This window comes from Salmo salar, chromosome ssa09, assembly GCF_905237065.1.
Source record: "Salmo salar chromosome ssa09, Ssal_v3.1, whole genome shotgun sequence".
Classification (NCBI taxonomy): Eukaryota; Metazoa; Chordata; class Actinopteri; order Salmoniformes; family Salmonidae; genus Salmo; species Salmo salar.
In genome coordinates this window covers 115,755,185-115,761,451 of record NC_059450.1, presented here as the reverse complement: position 1 = coordinate 115,761,451, position 6,267 = coordinate 115,755,185, and the positions used below count along the sequence as shown (strand labels likewise).

General features: G+C 45.0%; 1 protein-coding gene across 1 annotated transcript in view; it reads right to left on the bottom strand.

The window, feature by feature from the left end:
• Positions 1-5,932, bottom strand: part of LOC106612396 (neuronal PAS domain-containing protein 1) — a 58,752-nt gene extending 52,820 nt beyond the window's left edge. Inside the window, exon 1 of the mRNA XM_045724378.1 lies at positions 5,826-5,932. The gene's annotated coding sequence lies outside the window, so the exon portion shown is untranslated. The remainder of the gene's footprint in view (positions 1-5,825) is intronic.
• Positions 5,933-6,267: the final 335 nt, after the last annotated feature.

Here is a 6,267-nt window from a genome sequence, read left to right as displayed (position 1 = left end):
CATATCCCAGTTTATCTATTTGCTTATGGCCTTGCCTACACCTAGTGACCTGTTTTTGAAATTATATGAGCAAAAAATATTCAATTTTATTTGGAATGGCAAGCCAGACAAAATTAAACGGGCCTATTTATATAATTAATATGAATTCGGGGGGCAGAAAGTATTAAATATAAAAAATTAGACCTCTCACTAAAGGCGTCAGTTATACAAAATGTATACTTAAATCCAAACTAGTTCTCTAGCAAATAAGTAAGAATGTCTCACCCCATGTTCAATAATGTCCTTTTCCCTGTTATTCAGATTACAACCTCTCGCTTTCGGTTATTTGAAAATGAAAGCATCTCCAAAATATTGTTATTTTTAAAACAAGCAATAGAAATTTGGTTGCACTTTGGTTGACACTTTTTAACCTCTCTCCCCCCTCTGGGGAGGTTCCTACTGCTTGGAAGGCAGCCACTGTGCGTTCTTTATTTAATGAGGGAGATCAAGCTGATCTTAACTGTTATAGGCCTATTTCTATTTTGCCCTGTTTATCAAAAGCGTTGAAAAAAATGGTCAATAATCAACTGACTGGCTTTCTTTATGTCTATAGTATTCTCTCTGGGATTAAATCTGGTTTCTGCTCAGGTTATGGATGTATCACTGCAACCTTAAAGGTCCTAAATTATGTCACCATTGCCCTTGATTCTAAGCAATGTTGTTGTGCTGCTATTTTTATTGACTTGGCCAAAGCTTTTTGATACGGTAGACCAGGCCTGGGCAATTCCAGTCCTCGGGGGCCTGATCGGTGTCACACTTTTCCCCCATCCCTAGCAAACACACCTGATTTAAACGAATTGCATTTTTAACTGAAGATCATGATTAGGTGATTATTGGAGTCAGGTGTGTTAGCTGGGGCTGGGGCAAAAGTGTGACACCAATCAGGCCCCCGAGGACTGGAGTTGCCCAGGCCTGCCCAGGTAGACTATTCCATTCTTGTGGGCCGGAGTATTAGTGTCTCTGAGGGGTCTTTGGCCTGGTTTGCTAACTATCTCTCTCAAAGAGTGCAGTGTATAAATTCAGAACATCTGCTGTCTCAGCCACTGCCTGTCACCAAGGGAGTAACCCAAGGCTCGATACTAGGCCCCACGCTCTTCTCAATTTACATCAACAACATACCTCAGGCACTAGGAAGCTCTCTCATCTTTTTATATGCAGATGATACAGTCTTATACGCAGCTGGCCCCTCCCCAGATTTTGTGTTAAACGCTCTACAACAAAGCTTTCTTAGTGTCCAACAAGCTTTCTCTGCCCTTAACTTTGTTCTGAACACCTCCAAAACAAAGGTCATGTGGTTTGGTAAGAAGAATGCCCCTCTCCCCACAGATGTGATTACCACCTCTGAAGGTTTAGAGCTTGATGTAGTCACCTCATACAAGTACTTGGGAGTGTGGCTAGACGGTACACTGTCCTTCTCTCAGTACATATCAAAGCTGCAGGCAAAGGTTAAATCTAGACTTGGTTTCCTCTATCGTAATTGTCCTCTTTCACCCCAGCTGCCAAACTAACCCTGATTCAGATGACCATCCTACCCATGCTAGATTACGGAGACATAATTTATAAATCGACAGGTAAGGGTGCTCTCGAGCGGCTAGATGTTCTTTACCATTCGGCCATCAGATTTCCCACCAACGCTCCTTATAGGACACATCACTGCACTCTATACTCCTCTGTAAACTGGTCATCTCTGTTTACCCGTCGCAAGACCCACTAGTTGAGGCTTATTTATAAAACCCTCTTAGGCCTCACTCCCCCCTATCTGAGATACCTACTGCAGCCCTCATCCTCCACATACAGCACCCATTCTGCCAGTCACATTATGTTAAAGCCCAAATCACACACATCCCTAGGTCACTACTCTTTTCAGTTCGCTGCAGTTAGCGACTGGAATGAGCTGCAACAAACACTCAAACTAGACAGTTTTATCTCCATCCTTCATTCAAAGACTCAATCATGGACACTCTTACTGACAGTTGTGGCTGCTTTGCGTGATGTATTGTTGTCTCTACCTTCTTGTGCTTTGTGCTGTTGTCTTTGCCCAATAGTTTTTGTACCATGTTTTGTGCTGCTGCCATGTTGTGTTGCTACTAAGCTGTGTTGTCATGTGTTGCTGCCATGCTATGTTGTTGTCTTAGGTCTCTCTTTATTTAGTGTTGTGATGTCTCTCTTGTCGTGATTTGTGTTTTGTCCTATATTTTATTTATTTTTTATTTTTATCCCAGCCCCATCCCCGCAGGAGGCCTTTTGCATTTTGGTAGGCAAATAAATAAACGTTGAATACTGCACAGAAAAGCCTTCTCAACCCTTTACCTGTATATCTGGGTGCGTGTATGCACGCGCCCGTCCATGCGTGTACGTGTGTGTGTGCCCAGGGTCCTAAGGTGCTGGCCTATGTCTTGGGCTGTGGTTGTGGCTTGCAGTAGAGCTCTCCCTACTGGGTCGCTGTGTTGAGGAGAGGCAGGAACACTAGCCCATTTGTACCCAAAGCGGAGTGGCTTGTACTTTAACATTCCCCGCGCATCCCGACAAAGAGCACTAATTATAAATAAATTAGGGACACGACATGGTGTGCCACAGGGGGACCAGCCAGAGGAGCCAGAGAAAAGACAGACTGATAGAAAGAAAGAGAGAGAGAGAGAGAGAGAGAGAGAGAGAGAGAGAGAGAGAGAGAGAGAGAGAGAGAGAGAGAGGAAAACAGATAAGAAAATAGAGGGACAGAGCATGGGGAGATGTGGGGCTGGAGTGAGGTGAATGTAAGTGAGATGATATACAAGGCTGGAATGTTCAATCTAAACCTTCACATACAGCGTATGTGGGGAAAACAACCAGATGGGGATGATTTGGACAACAGAATGTATTTGAACTGAAGTAGAAAGCAATGAGCAGACATTCAAACTGAAATTGAAACCCTGAAAATATAAAGATTATTATTCCCTGTCTGTTTTAAAGAAGCATATTTTTATTTTACCTTTATTTAACTAGGCAAGTCAGTTAAGAACAAATTCTTATTTTCAATGACGGCCTAGGAACAGTGGGTTAACTGCCTTGTTCAGGGACAGAACGACAGATTTTTACCTTGTCAGCTCGGGGATTTGAACTTGCAACCTTTCGGTTACAAGTCCAACGCTCTAACCCCCATATAACCATAACTCGCGACACACACTTTCCAAACATTTACTACCCGTCTGTCAAGCTTATCTGAGATGACTTTAAACCCCCCAAAAACTGCATGACTGCGTGTATGCGCGTGATTGCGTGAGTGTGTGTGCGTAATTGCGCGTGTGTGTTCGCGCGCACTCACATGTGTGTGTATGCGCGCGGGCACGCGTGCGTGCGAGCGTGCATGAGTGGTTGTGTGCACGGGGGGAAAAAACGGAGCACTATCTAAATGGTTCACACGTCAAGAGTCTGCAACCTCTGAAGATGCCATGGGCCTGCCGAAAGCCAGGGGGAGATGGGGGGAGACGCTAGTCTCAAGGTTACATCGTGAAATCTAACAGATGACAGTTTGAACAGCAGGGCTCTGTGCATAAGTTCAAGGGAGAAATAACAATAGTTTTTACTGGGGGGCATTGCGCTGTGATGTGAATGCTTCAAATGATAGAATGACTGGCCTGGGTGATAAAACAAACAGACATTTATCCTCTTGGATGTCTCTCAAAACAACTGTTCTCTGCCTCATGTTTCAGACAGGGCTGGGAGGTAGGGGTCAAAGATGACTGCCCTGTGACACAGACAGATAGAGGTCAACTAAGTGACCTGCGATTGGCCCCTGACCCCACAACCCCCGACCGAGAACACCGTCGCCATGGCTACTGAACCACAGACAAACATGATGTCGTTGAATGAGCCGGGGGTGGGCATGGGGGCAGATTGGGGTATGGAAGTGGAGCAGGGAGATAGGGAAACCTTTAGGATGGAGGAAGGGAGGAGGGAACAAGGAGGGAAGGGGGTGAAAGAGTGCCTGGGTCAGACCCCAAACACACACGCATGCACACACACACCCACACCCAGCCTTGTTTCATCATGTATGTCAGTGGCAGCACCACCATCATCAAAGCCCATAAAACAGTCTTGTCTCTGATGGCCTCAACTTCCCATAGACAGGAGAAGGGAGGTAAAATGAGAGAAAAAAAAGAGTTTGTTGAATTAGCATTCCTGCAGCGGAGTGGCTGTCTGTTCGCCTCTGGCGGTAGCGGAGAGAGGCGGACACTCACTTTCACGCTCTCTTTTTCTGCCTCTCTTTTTCTCTCTTCCCCCTCCTCTCTCTGTTTACCTATTTCTATCAGGAACTCTTTACCTCATCTCTCTTTCTCCCTCTCTCTCTCTTACTGTGTATCTCCCTTGCTCTCCTTTTCTATCTCCGTCTATTTTCCTGTCTCTTTCTGTCTTTCTCTGTCAGCTAGTGTTGTTCAGTTTGGAGAGCCGCGGGCGAATAGGATGGCTCAAACCACGGCCGTCGGCAATGTGTGTGTGTGTGTGTGTGTGTGTGTGTGTGTGTGTGTGTTGTGTGTGTGTGTGCATTTGTGTGTGTGTGTGTGTGTGTGTGTGTGTGTGTGTGTGTGTGTGTGTGTGTGTGTGTGTGTGTGTGTGTGTGTGTGTGTGTGTGTGTTTGTACGTGTGACATTGTGGCTGTCTTGAGTGGTATTAACATAGATCCGTCTATCAGACAGTGTCAGAGCTAATCAATAGATATTCAAATTTACTGACACATACTGCTAGAGCAGGTGCTTAGGTGACAGCACACACACACACACGCACACACACACACACACACACACACACACACACACACACACACACACACACACACACACACACACACACACACAGAATCATGTTGTTTTGCCATACAATAATGGTCTACATTAGAGGTGACTTTAAACATTGTTACACAGAGAACAAGTGTACAATAGGACGTTTGTAGGTCACTGTACTAAGGACGAGGACATAATACTGTAATAAGTAAGCACTGTATTCCATTCATAAAGCACTTTTCCCAATCCCCAAAATAGAACATTTGTATTTAAATGAAATTGTTGTGATGGAATGAAAGCTTCCCTAAATGCACTTTGGCCCAGCTTGAACAAAGAAAATGGTATTATGTGCCTCAGCTTCTAAACGGTAAAAATCATACAACTATATAAAGATGAATGTGCAACAGTAGCTGAACTAAAGGAAAACACGTACATACATTAGAGTTGCCAAAAAGCAGGCACAAATGCATATAAAAAAATGAATAGTCTTAACAAAGCTGTAAATAGCATTGGAATAATGCATTGGAATTGGAATGATGAGACACTCGTGGCTCATCCATCCATCGACCTATTAATACACAAGAACAAAAAGACATCTGCTGGAGGGCTGTGCTTCCGCCTGTCACTTCTACATTTTTACACTACATACAAGAGCAGACACGCTAACAATTGATTTTGACGGTACCTAATAAACCATTTCCACAGATGATTATGCTAAAACACATCCCTGCTCTTTCTCTGTCTTTCACTCTTTCCCTTTGTCTCTCTCTTTGCTTCTCTTTCTCTCTTTTTCCTCTCTCTCGCCCTTTCTCTCTCTTAGGGCTGGTCACTCCTGTATTCCCAAAGTCATCTGCAATCAGCCGTCTTAAATGGATTAATTACACTGGTCTCCGCACAGCTTGATGGAGCATCTAACATCCATCCACATACCCCCTCCAGAATACCCTCACGACCCCTCCTCCCGCTCCCCGCTCTCCCCTCCTCCCCCCCTAACATGCCCGGTGAGGTCCCCCTCTCCCCTTGTCTCACCCGGGCCACGAGGCCTCGCTAATTGGACATCGATTGGCGGGCCCTCCGATCTTCCCGGAATATCTGGCTCACGCTAATTGAAGAATTAACTTGGGTGTGACTTCAACCTGTAGGGGGAAGAGAGAGAGACACAGACAAATGCTTCAGCTTAAAGAAATACAATAACACACACACACACACACACACACACACACACACACACACACACACACACACACACACACACACACACACACACACACACACACACACACGGCAACGGAGCGTCCTGGCAAACCATGGTTAACACATTCACATGCATGAGCACACACACGTACCACGCTGTACACACAGGTGTACATTTAGACAGTGAAAATGCTGAAAGGCAAAAATACACACACACCACGCGCACATACATACACACACACACACACACACACACACACAGATACATACACACACA